General features: G+C 45.4%; 1 protein-coding gene across 4 annotated transcripts in view; it reads right to left on the bottom strand.

Annotated features, from left to right (window-relative positions):
• Positions 1-20,390, bottom strand: part of LOC125696708 (kalirin-like) — a 38,634-nt gene that overhangs the window by 15,432 nt on the left and 2,812 nt on the right. The window lies entirely within an intron of this gene.

Here is a 20,390-nt window from a genome sequence, read left to right as displayed (position 1 = left end):
GCAAAAGTTGCTTCTGAGGAAGGAGCAGCCAGGAGAAGCTGGTGCTGGCAGAAAGGCAGGCAGAACAGTGACAGAGGCAGAGCACAGAGGAGGGCCAGAGGCAGAGATAGAGGTGTGCTGGAGGCAGCAGGAGATAGAGACTGCTCAGAGGCGGCTGTGTGGAGGTTGCTGACGTGTAGGTAGGTGCCAAAAATAACAGGATTGAGTGGAGAAAGGGATGTTTTGTTTCTAAATTGCAAGCAAAAATCTCCATAAAACACCAAGAGCAACTGGGGCTACTGCTGACTGGGACAGCAACCACAAAACACTTTTCTCTCCTTCCCCTATTCTTTGTGCTCCCTGCCTCAGGGCACAGAGCATTACAGTTTCAGATCAAATACTGGAGTGTGTCAAGTCAGAGACACTGCTATAATATAAACCACACGTCCACGTAGTCAGCTCTAAAATAACATTACCACAAGCACATCCCAGGCTGTCTGCTGTAGGATTGGGGGAGATGGAGACAGAATAAACCATCTGAGTTCACATGCTTACGCCTGATAAGCCAAAGGTGACCTTTCAACACATTCTTGCAGGCTGTACGTATAGAATATTCAGCTGCAGTCTGACACTGAAGAAACATTGGGAAGTTCAGCAAAATGAAGGAATTTGTCCCCTGGCCCATACAGAGCTATAGATATGCACTGCAGGTGACCCCATGTGTAGAAACCAGTGAGTGTCACTAAGTGTGAGGCAAGGAAGGAAGTAAATGCTGATCTTTCACACAGCGTTCCAGTTCTGGGTCCTAACTCATCCTATCCTAAAGGTACACAGCAGTTCCAAAGCACCATTTTCTTCTAGTCAAACCAAGCAGTAACCTGGCAGCTCTTTGTTACTCCCCAACATACCTGAGCACTATGGGTTGATGCTGTCCTCTCCTACCCCAAAGCCTTTCAAGTCAAGCAATCCTCGAGTCCAGTGGAAAAAAACAAATAGCAAAAGAGAGCTTAGTGTTGACAGCTGCTGCAGGAACAGCACATCACTGCTGTTCGATCACATTGCCTGTTCCCTGGCTCAGCTCCTGGCTGTCATAAGCCTCACGCCTTAAGTAAGCGTAAGACTAAAGCCATCGCGTGCTCAGCTTATTTTCTACCATGTGACTGTGTTCAACTTCTCCCCCACTACTCTGATAAATGCCTGCTTGGAGACTTGCCACTCACCTTCATTTTCTTGCAAAATCCTCACAGAGAACTTACTTCTTGAGGATTAGAGCTTGAAGGATAAATCATTCCTTCCCATAGCACACAAGAGCCGTTCTGCTTGGCTGACCTTCCCAGCAAAGAACCAGGAAAATGTCAGGAGGATGAAGCAGGCAGGGATGAGGATAAGCTGTTCAGTGCTGGTGAAAAGCACTGTGGGGAGGATGGGTCACATCCAAGGTCTCCAGGGACATCAGCACAGGGGACCAGAGAGCCTCACAATGCCTCAGAAAAGGAGGACACGGAGTCCAGCAGGGCTGAGCAGGTTTGCCAGTGCTGCCTCACAGGGTTTGCTGCTCTGAGATATGCCTGACAGGCTTGTCAAACTGGGCAGCTTGTCCCACGCAGTGGAGAACAGCAACTTGCTATTGCCAGGTGTCTCCTGCCTTCATCAGAGAGATTCAGCAAGTCTGGTACATTTTCCACTCTCCACATTTGCAACACTTTAGTCCCAAACAGATTAATTTATGAGTCATGCTCATCACACCAAAATCCTGTTTCCACAGGAGGGGAGTAACTGAAGCCATCTCATTCAAGCTTGAAATAAGTGATTAAATAAGCCTTCAGGTCTTATCCTAATTTCTCTGACATAGGTTTTGCAAATTGCACCACCAAAGCACAGTCTCCCTTTTGTTTCAGAAATCCAACCAGCTGGAGGGAAGCAAAAGGCACATTTCAAAGAGTTATACACAGGATTTTAACAAGGTACAATGCTGCTGTGAATTTTGTGCTCTAATACAGCAAACCCAGCGGACACAGCACGATCTCTCTCCTGCCCTGACAGGCACATCACTTCGGCTGCTTCGCAGTACACCAGCAGTCTCAAGGGAAGGAATGCCGTAAGCATCTACTTTTTCAAGCTAAAGGTCAACAAGAAAAATAAAGGTGCTGTGACTGTCTGCTTTCTTAGCTGTTCAGTTAACCAGAGCTGTGCTGCAGGAACTAGTGGATGCAGTACAACAATTAGACAACTGCAGTTCTTTTTCTTTTCTCTCTTCTAATGGCTGAAGCAGCAACCAGCCTTCCAGTGTGTCTGTTAATTGTAGCTGCAAAGGTACAACCACAGCAATTATCTAAATGGGTTCAGTTTCCTGGGTTTCTTTCCTTTCCTAGGGTAAGCAACGGAGTACGACTTTCCCTGAGTTTAGAGTTTCATCACAGCTTTCATTGTTTGCTCCGTGACACAAATGAGGATCGCTAACAAGAGGAAAAATCTGCCATCTAGTTTCAAAACTAGAGAACATAGAGAAAATCTTCCCCCATCCTCTTCCTCCATCCTACTGCATTCAACACAAGTTTACACAGCCCATTGGTGGTCACTGCTTAACTCAGGTCACTTTAAAGCATCTCCACCATTGCCATTGTTTCCAGAAAAAGAACCAGTCTTGGCCAAGGTCATGACTGGCTGACAGCAGCCAAAGGTATATGGTTAGCATCCAGGTGTTCTAGAGAAAAACAATTCTTCTCTATAATCTGCTGTACATCATAGGAACATACAGCTATAGCACATAACTTCCACATGGAGAATGTAGGAATTACTATAACTTTATGTGAACTCCTCTTTTGGTCAGATTAGCTACTAAATATTCTGAAAGTAGTGGAAAAACTGATCACAAAATTGTAAGGAATCACTTGAAGGTCTTAAGCATTCTTGGCTTCCTTTCTGTGGAATTTTTTAAGCTGTTTGGAAAATTTGCTTGACTGACATGAAAGGTTTCACCTGAGGGGTCTGTATGGGAACTGCTGAGTCACGGCCTGAACCTCTGATTGATCACCTGAGGTGAGCCATGAGCCAGCCAGAGGAGCACAGCTGAAGGCAATTCACCTGTGCTGCCGGAAGGGGTGGAGCCAGGCTCCACCCCTCCTGGACCTATTTAAGAGCTGGCTACCAGAGGGGAAGGATCTCTTCTGGAGATCCTCCTCTTTGATATCTTCTAGTGAGCTCAACCCAAGGGTAAGCTCTTCTACTTATTCTCTTTTGTGATCCTGTTTGCTTTGCCATACTCTTTTGATTATATTGCAATTATAACATCTTGGTTATACAGGGGTCCTACTGTTCCACACATCTGTGCACTTGGCAGCAGTGCCCTTGCTGAATTTTTCTGGCTGCTCTTTAAGTCTGAGCAGCTTCTTCTTTATGACACAGAGTAGTTTTCTCCTTGTGTTCCTCTTTCAGAAAGTCTGTGATGACAGGATACTTCCAGACTGCCTCTAAGGAAAGGCCAGCTCATTGATTTCAGTAGTGTAATTTCAAGGTGACCTGAGCTCCTAGTTGTTTCCTTTACTTTGGGAAGGAGTACCTTGTTTTGTTTCACCAATGCACCACTCTGTCTCTTGGAGATATCACTCCAGCAGTCCTCCTGACAATATAGCAGAAGGATCGCACAGATTAGCATTCCCCTTGTAGCAAAAGAAGGCTGAGTACATCATTTTTTGTAGTAAAGGCTCTTGCAGACACAATCGTGACATCTCGAGTCCCAGCTGGAGTAACGTGGCAGCAAGTGCTGTGAGGCACCCTAGGAGACAGCATCACACAGCACCTGCCAAGCTTTCAGTGGGTCAGCACTCTGAACTCCACTGGATGACTCCTGAGGAGGAGAAAGAAAGTCCTATCTGCAATGAAACCCATTCCCGGGACAGATCATGCACAGCACCTGTTGCCCTACAGGGTGCATGCAAACAACAGATTCTGCACTTCATGGAACACCATTAGCCACTCCACTGCCCTCCTCAGCTGGAGGAAGAGTCCATGGGGTTTACAATCAGGCAGAGCCAAAGCTCAGCTTGACTCAGCTGACATCTGGGACCCACATCAACTTCCCAGCCCTGTGTACACACCACGAACCAAGCAGTCCCATGCCTTTGGTCACACAGAGAAGATCTTGTCCACCATCCATCCTGGTGCTGAACAGCACACAGCAAGCACCATTAGCCTGAACTGAGTGCAGCCTCCAACCCTGCTCCCTGTCTGGCTCCAAGATCCCCACATCAGTTGCACATACTTCTTGGAGGTAAACCTGAATCAGGAACAGCCATCCAGCCCCCACCAGTTCTGGGAAGCACAAAGCTAGACAGGAGCCTGTTGTACAGATTGGCACCATCCAGTTCCCACTTGGACACAGCAGCAAATAGTTCAGGCAAGGCACAGATGAATTTTGTCAGCAGCAAGAAAGAAGTAAAAAAATCAAGTCATACTAAATGGAAAATAAAATCAGGTGCTTTTTTACCAGCGTAATTCAACCTATTATTTAATCTCAGAATGTATAAGACCTGAGTCCTGACACTGGACAAACTACCAAAACACAACCAAGAAGGAATGGGGTGCGAACACAGAAGCAGTCCTACAAAGTTGGATCCATCAGGGTTGCTGAAAGGATTCCTAATTCTTGTTCTAACATTGCACCTAGAGTCCCAGTCTGCTCTTTAAAGTGCATATGGCAGAGGAAGGAAATCACACATTAATTCCACTAGTAAGGTATACGTCATCAGCTTCTGCTCCATAAACCTTAAATTTTGAGTGCATTAGTGGCTTCCTTCACTGGTATTTCCAACAAGGCAATATGAAGCCTAGCAGAAAAATATCTCCCAACATAATTCTACTGATTTTAGTTCATTATCTGCATTGGGACCTAGCCCAGCACCTCCTGAAGCTGGTGGAAGATGGATGAGTGGAGTCCTTTCAAGCCAACAGTGCATGCCCCACTGGCGAGCTCAGAATTACGTCCGAGGAAGGAGATGCTGTGAAGGGTCAGGGACATGATCTCGTCCTACGACTTATTTGGTCACTTCTCAAGGCTGCCAGGCACTGGAGTACTGCTAGCAGGGGCAGCTTTGGCATGGGAACACCTGGACTGCAGCAGTGCCAACAGTCCTCCTCAGCGAGGGTGTTCACAGACAGTCACACTGCTCACTCTGCTGAGCGTGGATGTCCAAAGCAATGCTTCTGAAGAAAACCTGGGAAGGCTGTTCCAATCAACTGTGTCAGCCCAGGGATTAGTCCTAAGAAGTCCAAAGCTGCATGCTGCTTGTTTTACCAGGCAGTGAGAGCCCTGACAGAGAGCTGGCGCAGCTGGCCAGGCTCTGCCTCTGCGTCAGAACATCACAACATCACAAGTCTTTTCTCCTCCTATCTACTAGAAAGAAGAAAGTCGCTTTCTTTTCTTCTTGTTTGCACATTTTCAACTCCTCAATCCCCAAGTCTTTCCCTGGGCCTCTCTAAACAACCCCCTCCCTTTCAGATGCTGATGCTTTTCATCTAATTAAACAGCGGGCCAGACCAGAGTTGGGTGTAAATCAGTAGAGCTTGTCAATGCTAATTTACGTCTGCTGAGAATTCCCCTTCCTTCACCATTTAGCAGAGTTATATGACATGTCTTTTATCTAACCTTGCAGTTTAACTTGCCATTCCCCTTTCCTGGCCCCTGAGCCTCCTGCTTTGCTTGGAACTCCCTGTAGGCTAGCTGGATAAGTTGCTTATTTGCAATGTAAAGCATCTCTCAGTGCCACAGCCCCATGCAAACAAACCCAAGAGAGGCACATCTAACAATACCTCTGCAGTAAACCCAGCCCCAGCTTTTTCTGGCTGCAGTTCCCTGCAGCACACACTGCTTAAGACTTGCTCAGGAAAGAGATATGTCCCTTACCATCACCATGCAATGCAGGACCCCTCTAGGGGAAGGCAGGGGATGGAGATCAAGAGGTCTGACTCCACAGTGGCCCTAAACTCTCTTCTTTCTCCCAGAAGCTGATGTTGACAGCCCACCACCCAGCACAGCACTGTGTACACCCTGTCGATAGGCAGGACACCATTAATGACTTCTCGTTGCTATGGTGATATTGATGGATAGTCCCTGGGGCTGGTGGGAAATCAGGGAAAGCTAGAAAAAAAGTGGGTCAAAAAAATTCTGCACGAAAGTGTGAGTTTGTCTATAAATGGACAGTTGAATGACAACCAGAAAGGATTCAGCAGCACCGTGCACTTCCTGAATCCTCCTCCCTTTTACAGGAACAAGGCAGTGCAGAGCCAGCACCATCACCCCTGCCAGCAGCAGGACTCTGCTGCTTCAGTACTACGAGGATATCTGCAGGCCTTTCATTAGCAGGCACTATTTCTGCAGCTTCACCCTGGCAATTTACTACACATACAGAGTCAAAAACTTGGCTCCAGTGAAATCATCTGGAGCCCAGCCAGCAGGCAAGCAGCCAAGAGTTTCCCTAGCTCTCAAAAGGTCTTATCACAAGTGACAATTTCATTCAGCTGCCACAATAGCCACCAGCAACCTTCTGCCTTTTCAGAGCTGTTTCAAGTGTGGAAAAGCCAATACAACCCTGCTTTCTTTGCTCTGCTTTCCAGAGGCTCAGCTCAGTGTGCTTCCTCACAGCTTTCCCTGCAGTACATGGTGCAGTGTGATCTCTTACCCTTCATCCGAGCTGAGTAATGAAGCAGTGACCGCTGGCAAGGACAGGCTGTGCTCCACTTGCAGTTGGGCACTGTTACCTTGCACCAAGTGCTCCAGGGATGTGGTGCATGGGAACTGGCTTTCTAAAATGCCACTTCTCTCTTTGGCCTTGCAATCTGTGGGAATAACATTTCTAATCCAGGCTACTGACATCATAATAAAAGAACAACGAAGTATCAGTGGACTTCTTCCCCTGCACACACCATTTACCTGAGCCCATTGAGGGATGTACAAACTGCAAGGTGCTTGTTTTGTGGCCCATATTTTAATACAAATAATATATCTTAGGGCATGCTTATTAGCCTAGCAAAGTTTCTATGTTTTCTGCTGTACTTTATCTAGGAGTTGCTCTAAACACGTACAAACTCATTAAAGAACTGTTTGCTCCTAACATGGTACCGCTCCAGGTAAGTAATCACCTGGTGGGCACTTATTCCAGAAAGCTGTTATTTATGCCATAATGACAGATCCAAAACAATATCATTACACTGCCAGTCTTGCCAGTGACCGCCCCTGTGTAGATCAGATCCAAGTGATGTATCAGCTTTTCCAGCGCTTGTGTGTTCAGATCCTTCACTCTCCTGTGAATCAGGACGTGGAGACAAAAATCACTCTGTAACTCTCTTCTGCATCCTTTGATAAATGTGATTTTAATGGACTATGGAGTGTGAAAGCACTTTATGACATGAGCGGATCCCAAGAGCAAAATTCAGTGAGTTTCTCCTACATCACATGTGGCTGTTCATCAAATTTATTAAGCGAGATTCCTAAGCACACTGAGGCCTAGCCAGCACTGACAGAGGCTTCCTCTCATATAACAACCCTTTGATCAGACTGTCAGCATCATTTATTTGCTTGTGTTTCATATTCTCGAATGCTCCAGTAAATTATTTTTCCCAGCTGACTATCAGAGACAAAGGCTGCTCTTTCAACTTGGATTTGCACCTCTTTCCTTCACCTCCACTTCAATTAGCTATGAAAATGTTTTTATTTTCCTCCGGCTCCTTTTGTCAGCCTGCCTATATTAGATGCTTTAGGAACACTGATGGCTGGAGAAGACTCCAGTTGGTGTACTCCCTACAGGAAAGGCTGTGATTAGCAATTAGCAAGCCTCATGCCTTGCTTGACCTGCTGCTGGCCAGGGCAGGATGCACAGAAACAAGAGTAGCATCATCTTTCCCCCAGCTAGGAACAAGGAAATGGGTGTCTGTGAGCATCTCAGGTGGAAGAAAGGTTTCACCACTAATGAGATGTGGTGACATAGTCAGGAATTATTTTGTTTTCTCTGGGAGATGGGGGAGGCTGTAGGAACATAATATCTCCTTTAAATAAGATCTTTGTTACACATGTATCACGTCAAAAGTAGTTTACTGGAAATGTTTTATATCATCACCATTAAAAAACAAACTCTATGACTGATCAATATCAGCAAATATGCTCTAAGGATGCTCCTAACCACATAAATATATTTTAACTTTTCAGTATTGCTAATGGACTTTGTCTTTTTGGTGCTCCACTACTTGATACTCCAGAAGTTGATGGGAGCCCCATGGTGCTAAGCATAAAGGAGACACAGAACCAGTCTCAAGATACCCTGTGGCCCTTCCTAGGCCACTGTCTTGCTGCAGGCTCTGAAGCTGGCTGCTCCCAACCAGCTCCAGCTCTGAGCTCTGCGTTTCCCTAGCAATAAGAGACATCATGACTTTCTTTCCGTTCTGCAAAACGTTCCAAGTATCTCAAGAAGGTTGCTGTATCCTTATCTTTTTTTTTTTTTTTTTTGGCAACTGGAGGAAAAAAAGAAGTAAGGCACAGATCATAGTAGCTGACAAAAGTCCCTGACTGCTAATTGAAATTATCAAGGCAGGACTAAGCTGATCCAGGAGCAACATCATGGCTGAGCTGCAGGCAAACAACCAGATTTCTTCTAATAACTAACTTGGCTCCTACACAGCACTGAAGTCTGAAGCCTTTGCAGTTGTCTCCAAGTACTGACACCTACCCAAAGCTGAACACTCTACAGCAAGGAGAGACAGAACCACACTACAGTTGGGTGATATCAAAAGAGAGGACATACTGTCTATGCAGATACCCAATCACTCCCAGTAAGCAGATCTGAAGCCTTCACAAATTCCTTTTTTAAGAAGCGCCCTGAGAAGATGGTGCCTATGCTACAGCCAATATGATGGTAAGTCTCACACAACACGGCTCCTCAGAAAATGATTTAACCTCTGCTTCACAAATACTGCCTGTCAAGAATTTCTGCATGTAGTTATAACACCTCTGAAAGTTTAATTACTTTCAAGTAAGACAAAACGAGCTATGTGACCTTTCCCACCCCAGAATCCTGTAGGTCAGCATTATTTAAGACAACTGGGAGCCTGAAAAGCTAAACATTAGTGTTGGCAGATGAACAGATGGATGGATTACTGCCAGCATAATCCATCTTCCCACTTGCCTCCACAGGACTGGGTGACATTCAAAGCTAACTACTTCCCTATGCAAAGAGAAATGCATGCAGTGCAATGAGCAGGTTTTAAAATGGACTCATCAGCTGGCAGGACCAGTAGCAAAATGCTTTATGGCTGCTATTTAATGTTGCAGGCGAGGCTATAAACAAGAGACATCAGGCTGTGACAAAAACGGGTACTGTAATGACTGCAGTGGATTTGCTATAAAGAAACTCCCTAGCAAGTTGCAGAAATCTGTCAGGATTCTGTCACTTTTCCTCTGTGTATAAACGCCCTAAATCTAATTAACCTTTTAATCAGAGCAGATAAAATCACGTGTTATCTTAGAAGGGGATACTATCTACAGTTTCAGGAAAAATTTTCATCTCTGCTCAGTTTGGATTTCTTTCTTTTTTTTCGCTTGGGGTTCCAATATTAAATCATCCAACCGCTGAAAAAACAGAAAAAGAGCAAAGTCCATTTTGTAGGTTTACCATGACCAGTGACTGTACAGACATCAGCTGTTCTGGAAGTTGCCAGGCAGACTCAGTTCAGAGCCAGCTCACATAGCTGATTCTAACATGCACATCTGTGCCTCTGACACCCTAAAGGACAGTCACATTGCTGACTGCCCTGCAGGACCATCTAAATCGCAATGTATGTTGTGGGTTTAATTTTTGCAAGGGCTGAAGTCTTCAGGACATACTACACGGGCTGGCAAGCAACAGCACTATTGATAAAGTCAGGCAGAGCAGTCAGGTGCAGACAGTCTGGTCCTGGGATCCAGGCGAATGGAGCTTCCTGTAACATGGAGCATCTAGCCTATATCATTTAAACCAAAAACGCACTACATTTCCATTTACTATTGCCCATATGCCACTGCTAAATATACTTAGGTATTAGCATTTATGTGACATTCAGTACAAAATCCATATGGCTCTTTTCAGCAAGCAGCAATAGTAAGAAGGGGGAAATTAAGATATTCTGGATAGAGCCTGCAAAGCTCCTTTTAAGCACCATGAAATGCTCATTGCATTTTAGAGACAGTTGTGGGGCCTATTCTGCTCATCCCACGTGGGCACAGTAGGATTGCACCCCTTGCCCAAGCCTGCCTTGCTGCCAGCTCCCACGTCAGCCTCTTCACCAGGGATGCTCCTCTCACTGCTCCCTGGCACGGAGTTTTCTGAGCCCTCAGATTTGGAGTGTTACTTTCCCAGGTTAAATAGAGAAAGAAATGTTTATGATGGAACAAAAGAACAGAAAACCAAGAGTTTTCAAATGCCCATGCAGCAAGCACTGCCAGGTGACCTTCCAGGGCGGATGTAGGAATAAAGCAACTCAAGACTGGCGTCAGCGGCCTTTCTGACTTCTGAGTGGCAAACAACCCAAAGGAAATCCTTTGAAGGTAAGGATTTGCTTTAGTAGATAAAGTGCAAAAGTGTTTGCTATCACCGCCTAAATCACAGAAAAATAGGGCAGGTAATTAACTGCTTCTGGGTACTGCTTACCTTAGCCATCAAGCCCGTTAAACATTCACATCCACAAAGACAAAAGCTGTGTGCCTGCCAGAGCCTGCAGTCAGAGCAGTGAGCCAGGGCCTCCACTCCTATAGATGATGGGGTCTGAACTCCAAAACTTGTTGTATCCCTTATGGGCACTTGCTGTGTTAGATTTAATGTTGACAGATAGTGAGGAATTGATCACAGAATTAAAAACATAACTGGTTGCTTAGTTACCAATGATCTGCACGCAGTTATGTTTGCTGTGTGCAAACAGCCAGTACAAACCAACTACCCATCATTACTACTCTGAAAATGCTGCTTTCAGAGAGCTGAAAATAACCACGTGCCAGGTCATAAAGAAGCATTAAGCAGAAAAATCAAAATTATAATTGAAAGTTTGGGGTTGGTTTTTTGTTTGAGTTTTTTGCTAAGTTTTCAAATAGCCACTCTATGACTGAGCACAATAAATACAGTGGCTTGGGAAAAAAACAATCGTGTTCTTGTTTGTTAGGAAAGTGAAAGCAGGTGTGGTACACTGGGGAAAACAGAAAGTAGTGAATTAAAATGATAAGCTAAGAATTGTGCAAACCTGATAAAGGGAAAAAAAAGGGGGGAAAGAAGAAGCTGCGGGATTAATGATAGCATGAAGCAGCTGAAATCTGTTGGCCCTAAAAGCAGCATAGTCTTATTCCCACACTGCAGTGGAACAACAGACAGCAGCAGTGCCGTGAATGTAGAGTGAGTAGCAGCTACCTCAGTCATCTGCTCAGCACTAACTGCCCTGGGAGCTCTGTAAAATTGATCTGAGCTGATTCATGTTCTTGCTTCATTACTAAACATGAGATTAGTGGCCTTAGACTTGGGTCACTTTGGAAAAGAACATAGGAGCAGTGCATTCCTGTTAGCTGGGAACAGAAGCTAGAGCACAGCAGACTACAGGTAGGTGCTTGATTTCATGGTGAAAATCTGTAACGCCCAGAACAATCTCGTGGGGGCAGTGATGAGTAGTGGAAATGGGTAAGACATGGAGAACAGAGCCCAACCTCCGTGTGAGGCAGATGAGAAGAGCCAGCAGGTGCAATAATTACAGAGATCTGCAGATATCCTCTCCGCGTCTTAAAACACAAATATATGGATATTGCTATTTAACAGACTGTGAGGAGACACACCATGATTTCTCACTATTAGATGCCATTCTTTCATGCTCCATCCACAAAGATCGAACGATTAAAACTCCCGGAACCATGACCTTCCTTTAGCAAGGTCTGTCCTTCATCTATCAATCAAAGTAAGTCTTAGTGCCAGGTCTGTGGATAAGCCACTATACTTGAATGCATTATTAGCAGCATATTCATGAACATGAACCACTGGCAAGTTAGGTACTCACAGACTAATCCATGGACCAATTCATCACCGTGGCCAGCACTGCTTGTGTCAGCCTCTTCTGCCAGCAGTTCATCTTAGCTCTCCTAAAGTATGTGATAACAAAAGCAGCTACAGAGATTTCTGCCCTCCTTACGCACGCTGTAAAGTGCAGTTAGGCTACACCTGATCACATCCTTATAGCAACTTGAGTTCTCTGAAGATATGAACAGCCAGGGGCAGGTGCAGCAACTGTAGAAATGGGTTTGGAGTGGACTCTTCTTCTCTCTGACAAAATCTGCACCTGTCCTAAATGCGAGAAGGACAAGGGCCCTACGTGCTAAATGCTTTCCAAGACCTGTGCTGGAGAAATCCCCTGATCTATGTAATGTACAGTTTTTACAAGAAGGACAGAAAGGATGAACTCATTCAATCTTGCTTCTTTATGCAACACAGTACCATATGGAAAAAATAAATTCTACTGGTGACAAGTTCTTTTGCCTTTAGCTCCATCATGAGATTGGTTCTTTTTCAGCAAGGAGAGTGGAAACAAACAAAAGGTGGACTAATTTTGAGGTTGATAGCCCATGATCAGAGACAAGAATGTTTCTGCACACTCAGAGATGTACAGAAACTGCCAACACTGCTTCAGTGTCAGAAAGCGTGTTCTGTTGTTGGGCTCGAGCAGAAACACAGGGAAAGATAGGCTACAAGAGTCACCAAATTAGCTTTCAGGTTGCTGTGGCACTATTACATCATGCAGAGGTTTGTCAGCAGCCCGGACAGGATTTGTGCATGGCACTGAGATGCCACTTGCGTACGTACCAGCAGTACCAGACTGATCCACATAGATGTTTACTAAATAGACTGGTTCATAAATGCTACAGTCTGCCCACTCTGGGGAAATATTAGAGACCTAGTAACAATTTCAGGAGAACGAGTATGAAAGATGCAAAGTGCCTATTGGCTTCTGCAGAGCCTAGGCCATCTGTCTGAAGGGTTACCCCCTGCTCCAGAGGTCAGCATTTAGCAGCTGAGTCCACTTCTGTACGTGCAGAGGAACCTTCCCTATGGAAGGACACAGCTTTGCGATGCCACAAGAGACAGAGGAGTTCTGTTGCCTCTGCCCCAAATTAGCACTGTTTGCTACTAATCTCATTAACAATAAAGGCCTCAGGTAAGTAAACCTGGATACAATGAAAAAGGCCCCAGGATATAATGGGCTTACCTTATCGTACCCCAGTTGGCATCACTGTCTCGAACATGGTGGAAAATTTGAGCTATTAAAATTAATGAAGAAACTGGCTATTCTTGAATAATTCATTATGTATCAGCTGCTGCTGATGTAATAGGAGCTCAGCAAGATCCTCTTTAGCACCTCACAGCGCCTAAAAATCTTTAGCTAAAATAAAATTGAAGACTGGCTAGTTAAAGGTTGAAGGGCTTTCTCTGTGTGAAGCGAGAGGCCCCGGTTGCCATCTCTGAGGTCATCCAGCTGCCATCTATGAAAAGGTTTCCTCAAATGGAAGACACCCAACTAACACCACGGATTGTTACCCGTACACGAACCATTCTGCCTCAGCCATCAACTTCTGCAGAACATAATAGTTCTATATTTCACGATTCTTTCCAAAATCAACCTTAGATTTTTTATATTTACCATACGCTAAGCATACCTGAAGATAATGACCAGAAAATCAAGTCAATATGTTTGAAAATGTATGATCCGGTCATGCAAAGAAGTAGGCATTGCCATTCACAGTACAGAGACCTTAAGGTATAATGTCTGCTGCTGCTAAGGGCTTTCATTACTACAGGAATCAAATTGCCCACAGTCTGGGCGATGGCACAGCTGGGTTTGGGAAGCATGTCGGTAGCCCTGGAAAAGAAAATGGTTAAATGGTCACTCTTACGCCACGTGTTCAAACAAGGACTCTTTTTCACCTATGCTGGTAAGGGGTAAAACCTTCAGTAAACGTCTAAAAGCAGCAGGAAAAAAAATCAGGCACAGTAATTAGACCAAAAAACAACCCCACATGTTTCTCTTCCTCTATTTCCTCCGTATGCAGAATAGAAGAATTACAGTTAATAAAGAAAGAGGAACAGGATAAATGCAATGAACGCCCTCCTGCTTCTCAGCTGTTGGTATAAGGACCACTAAGGCAGTCATGAAACCCTCCACCAGCCACAGATGAAGACCCTCTCAGAAGTCCAGAACTTTCTCTCTTCCCAACCATCTTGCAGCAGTATTGATCTCAGCTCTAGTTAGCACTGCCTTCCTTTGTCCCCCACCAGAATTTGTGATTCAGTGATGGTACAGCAGCTCTGAATTATATTCAGATAGACAAGAAGGCCTTTAGCTCAAGACCCTGATGAACAGGGAGAGATCTCTATGCCTGCTAATTGCCTCAAGTCAGATTTTATTTCCAGGCGCAATTCTTGTTTCAGCTGAAGCCAATAATTTTGCTCAGGCCTCAGTGGCTGAAATATTTTGGTAGAAGTACTCCAATGTCAGCAGCTGACACCCTGAGACATTTGACCTAGCTCTGTGAGATAAGACCACCAATGTCTCCTCTTTCCACTCCCTCTCCAAAAATACTGCATCATCAATCACTTGGGAGATTAAAGCCTACCCCCTTTGCCTGGAAGCGAAGGCAGCACTTTCTCTTCCAGCTGTCTCCTCTCTGTGGGAGGTCACACTGATTTACACCCCTGGGCTTTTTGTGGACGTGGGCAAAGATAATTTGGAGAAGCCACAAAGGATACTGCAATTTCTCACCCTGGTGTGCAGATGAAGCAATTACTGTAGTACTTACAGTTGCAGGGTGGGAGATGCAGTGAAGGTTGTATCTGGTAACATGACACCCAAGGTCCAATCCTTGATTTCCCCATGTCCATGAGACACTCCAATCCCTATCTTTCAACTCTGACATCTGTAAAAAGCAGTTAACAAAGCAAACCTGCCAGCACCTATGAAACCAGACCCTTCCTCTCCTCAAGGTGCTTGAGTATCAAGGAAAGCAGTGTACTCTAACTATTTGAATTAACTGAACACTGGACTACTGTTCCAGTAGAATGGCATGGACTTTCAAGGAAAGTTTTCTGGACTCTTACAAGTTTTCTTCTCACACTGCCACCCTAACTTGTGAGACAACAATTGCTACCTGACTTCTTTGCTTTCTTCCTCGAGGAGACCAGCAGGCATTGACTGCATTTTCTCCAAGCAAGACATCATGCCTGAGATACGATCACGTGGTAATGCTGTGAGGAGTTGAAGTTTGGAGCTGGGAGTAAAGGATTTCACCATTAAAGGAATAAATAAACCACCACTGCAGAAAATGGCAAAGAAATCTCAAAGATAAACTATTTCCTTCAAGTGATTCTGTGAATGAAGTAGAGAAGCAAGTGTTTCACTATTTCCAACACAGTCCTATTTTTTTTTTTTATTTTCAGGAAGATATGAAAAGTACACTTTAGCAGATACAGTTCTGGGGAAGGGTGGCTGCCTGATCCTGTTCAAACATTCACCTGGTTTCTTCTTTCTCAGTCTAAGTAAAGAAAAAGCAGATAGACAAGAGAATAAAGCAGCCTGGCTTTGAATCACTAGGTCCCCAAGGCTTTTGATCTCCCTAAATGAGTATATTGGAGAAATGCTACCAGGTGCAAGGACAGTGTGACACTGCTGAGCTAATGCACGACAGGTGTGTGACTGAGGGTCTGTGGGACACTGCCCCAGTCTCCCTAAGGTGCTGATGTATGCCAGATTCTCACTGTGCCTCAGTTTTCCTGCCTAGTGCTATTTTCCAGTCTTCCGAAAGTGCTTTCCTAAGCTGTTGCTTTGCTGAAGAAACTGGTAACAGCAGCTCCTCACTGTTAAGGGGTCAGTGTGAGCAGCTGTTGGCAGACAGGCACACAGGATAGCACTGGAAGCAAAGGAAAACAGAAACAGATAGAAAATGGACGCTTTGATGATGCTACAGATAAGTAATACACAGCAATGTTTGAAAACAAGTTCTGCAAGATGGAGATAACGGAGGCAGGAACAGATCTACTCAGATAAATCTGAAGCTTCCTTGCAGCTACTGCAGCCATACTAACGTACACTAAATGAAGATGAGGCTCAACTGTTTTGATGTTAATTGCCTGGCTGCTCTAATTGGATATGGACTTCTAAGCCCTAAAGTAAGCTGTGTGAAAAGACAAGCCAGTACTTAAATCTCATCTCCTTTATCGTGGCTTGCCCAGTGCTGCATGGTCAGCACATACATTCCTGTGCATTAGAACTGTCCATGGAGCTGGTGATTATTTTGCAGCCAAAATTACTGTTCAGATTCTCTGAATTGAGGCAAAGTTACTCTGGCCTGAGCTCAGTTCCTGCTGCAGGGAATGCCCCCAGGCACCAATAACCATCATCAAGAATCAGGTAATAACCACTGAACTGCTGCAAACTCAGCAGTGCAACGACTGCCCCGATACCCAATGGCCTGTGATGATACAACACCGGTGTCACTCATCCAGTGCAGGGTTCCCTTGGACTTGGTGAGGGACACAATGGTCTCACGTGGCAGTAACATCTGAAGAACCAGTTACTCCAAAGCAGTGTTTTGAACCAGAAGATGAGCTCAGCTTCCTAAAATTGCTCAAAGTCCTGACACACCGGAACCCCTGCTGCCATGCCAAGGGGCTAGCACAGAAGGGGATGCAGTGCTGCAGTCAGACTCCTCTTTCCACTCACAGCACAAGGATACCTCCCTTTATCCTTTGGCTCTCTACTAGCCAAGAGTGGACAGAAAACATTCCCTCTTCTGAGCACTGCACTCCCCTCGGTTAAACTGGTGTAGCCCATCAACCAAGCCTGCCACGTGAGGACCAGAGCTGGCCACTGCCTTGCAAAGGGTTTCGCAGGAAGCTGTGCGTTGGAGGAACTCTGGTAGAGAACACCAGCCTGCAGCTTTCCTCCCACCTTGCAACATGATGATAATTCCCCTCAGTGAGGCTCTCTTCTGTACGCCAGGAGCAGGCTCATCTCCATCAAACCACAAACCTTCACTCAGAGTAAATGGAGCAGAAAGGAAGCTGGACTGTTGCATTTAAAGAAACACTGTTACAGACCTGATTTTATCCTTACTTACCAATGTAAATAACCCAACCAGAAGCAAGCAGAGGTACCTGGCTTTGGCTACTACCAGAGTGTGGGGGACACTGCTCAGAGCTACCAAGGGACACTACAATGAAACTGGCAACTTGTTTGAACAATTAATCACATCACAAGGCAAGATGAATCAATAATATGTATCGAGCTGGGAAAGTTAATCTGCATCCAGAGCATCATAACAAATTAAAAGGAAATAAAATCAGTACAACTCCACTGGCTCTCATTACTTTCACAGTGGAGAGTAATTAAAATCCATAGGCCAAATTCAGTGCTGGAAGAACTCTTCTTCTGAAGCTGGAGGCACTGTCCAAGGGCATTGCTTTCTCCCACTGCTGTGTGTTTCAAACAGCAACAGGGTAAGCAGGCAACCACATTAGAAGCGAGGCACCCTGCTCCTTGCCCTTCTCTCATGTGCAGTCATGTTGCCCATGCTGCCTTGGTGCCTGATGGGTCTGAACCTCAAAAGCTCCAGGCACTTGTATGCAGGGTTCCTACTCTGATGACAAGACCTTCCCAAGCTGATACAAAACCAGCATTATCAGCCCTAACCCCCCTGTCCTGCCTCTTCCCTGCTCCCACTGAGCTGTGCTCTCTCATCCCCACTGCTGAGCACAGCCATTACTGCTATACCCTCTCTTCCTTGCTACAAAAAATTCCTTTCCCCACCACAGAGCAGGGAGCTTCTTAAGCCATCTGGTACCAAAAAAAAAAAAAAAAAAAAAAAAGCTACACACTAATGCACACTGCTCTGTCATAAGAATGGAAGGGACATTTGATGTGGCTGCAGGCTATGCGAGTGTCTGTGGCTGTTTCTGGGCAGGCCTACCTGTCTTACTGATTTGCTTCATGCTACTGCTATAGCAATGAAAAGCCTGAGGTACGCACTGACAGCCAGGATAGGTGTTGCAGGGTTATTACTTCCCCTGTTTGCATGTGACCAGAAATAGCACAGTAGTGTATAGGAGCTATGACTGTGACCCTGGCAGACATCGCTGTATGGCAATCAGGTAAGACAGAACCTGGAAAAAAGGGCAGAAGATCTCTGAAAGATGTGGCTGGCTGCGGAAGCACTGTCGTATTGCACACCGGGTTCTGAGAGCCTGGAGTTGGAGGTCAGTCCTTCCCAGCCCCAAGATTCAAAGAAGCTATACATCCTAGCCTTCAAAAGCTTATCAGCTCGGGGTTGCTTATCAGCAAGAGAAGCTTCCATGGCTTACTCTTTCCTCTTCCACAAACAGATTTGCTTTTCTTTCTTCTTTCACCTGTGACTCTGGCTGCTGTTTGTTCTCAGTGATGCTCTCAGAGCTTTCAGCAAAGCTGTGCTAACAACTTGTGAGGTCTCCCCACTGCAAGTATGGCTTCTCCAAGCATAAGGCACTGATTTCCAAAACCACGTTGTACCCTCCAAGCAGGAAGCCACACTGTGGCTCACAGACAAGTTATCTTACACTGCAGAAACCTGAACCCTGATTGCCCACAGAGAACAAAGCTGTTGCAAAAGCTGCGGTAGAAAATGGGGCACACGAGTGCAAAACAGTTAAGTACCACAAACCAGGCCTCCTGAGGGAGCACTGCAAGATCTTCTTTAATTGAGAGGTCTCCATTCAGCTCAGGCCTGAGGCTTTTCCAGGTTAAACTAATGGCAGCAGTGAAACTGTATCGATCCTTTACAAGAAGCTGCCTCCTACAGCAAAGAGGAATATGACTGTAGTACAGCTGCAATATTATATGTAGCAGATTAAAACAAAAACTTGGTTAATTACAAATGGGACTCTAGGTAACGTGAAATCTCCTGTCTCTAGCAGCATGCAGTGCTGTCAGAAAACTGGTTTGAATTTAGCTTCGATTCTCTGACCTGGTATGCCCAAGGACAGAGATACCCTTGTCCTGTCTAAAGAATCTTCCCTCTACCTTACTCAGAAGGGAATTGAGCACTTCAGCTGTCCATGCACATGTATGTAGGGTAGAGAAACGCCAAGATCAAGAAATCTCTTGGCAGAATCTACTCAGCAACACTTCTTATTTGCATACTTGCTCCAAAGCCACCTCCTCTGCATCTTGTGCTCTGAGCTGAGAATGATGTCGGAAAGGGAAAGCTTGTCTGTTGCTCCAAGCACCTAACAAATGCTGCCTGTGGAAGGCTCTGAGCTCCTGACCGCAGGATGGGGGAACTAAAACCACTGCTGATCAGCTTCACCAGGCACTGATTCCCTGCTAGTCCAGTGGACTCTGCTTCAATTCAGCATCGGCTGCCATTGCTACCAGTCTGCCCACGTCACACTTCAAATTGCTGCTTTCCCTCTTGATCTCTGTGCAAGGTGGGTTTACTAAGCAAGGGCCTCAAGATGAGCAAGGACTCAATTAGAGGAATGGTAGGCAAGTTCTCCTTGAGGCAAGGCTACAAAGTCAGCAGATAAATCTGTCACAGCAGCTCTGCCTACCTAACACGTATCACTTCTGTGCATGGTCTAAACAGAGCTGCTCTCCTCACGTCTGATGGTCCTTTACTCCCTTCTTCCTGTGGGAACAAGCTCCCATGAGTCCAGCAGAGCTCTGACAGCCTTATGAATCATACACTTGCGGTGAAAGACACTGTTGCCTTTCAGTCACTGAGTGCCTTCCTCACCATGCCTCCAGAAACAGACTGCTCTATCACAAACAAATGAGCTCTGACAGGATGCTGCCATCACTGACCTTGGCTGCCGGGCTGCACGGCATCTGACTGGCACAGCTCTAGGACTGCACCTACAACCAGCATGGTGCCTGGCTGCTCCTGCAGGCACTAACAAAGCATCAAGAGTATAAACTGCCACTGGCATCTGCTGAAGCTTCATATCCCAAAGAAAAAATATTTTTGTGTACATGTATCTTTTTACAGCGGCAGAGGCAAGGGCGTAACACTCTCTCTAGCTAACAGCACTTGCAAAACACAAAGTCATGATCAATTCATAAGAACGCACTGCTGCTTTTTGGCTTCCTGTGTAGGAGAGGGGATAGAGACAGATTTCAAAAGCATCTTTAGTTCTTTCCTGGAAGGAAGTCTTTCCAGGCACTACTTACTTCCCAATTAGGTTATTTCCAGAAAATGAGGGGATTCTAAGAAATTCCATAGGGGTCCTCAAGTTGCTCCACGGCTTAACAAATAACTTAAGATTTATTTTTTTTTCCCCCCTTTTCCCCTTGTCCTTCACCTTGAAGCAGCTGTTAGCAGAGCCAGAGAACTCCTC

This window comes from Lagopus muta, chromosome 8 (assembly GCF_023343835.1).
Source record: "Lagopus muta isolate bLagMut1 chromosome 8, bLagMut1 primary, whole genome shotgun sequence".
NCBI lineage: Eukaryota > Metazoa > Chordata > Aves > Galliformes > Phasianidae > Lagopus > Lagopus muta.
The sequence above is the reverse complement of the archived record's forward strand: the minus strand, read 5'-3'. Positions and strand labels throughout refer to the sequence as shown.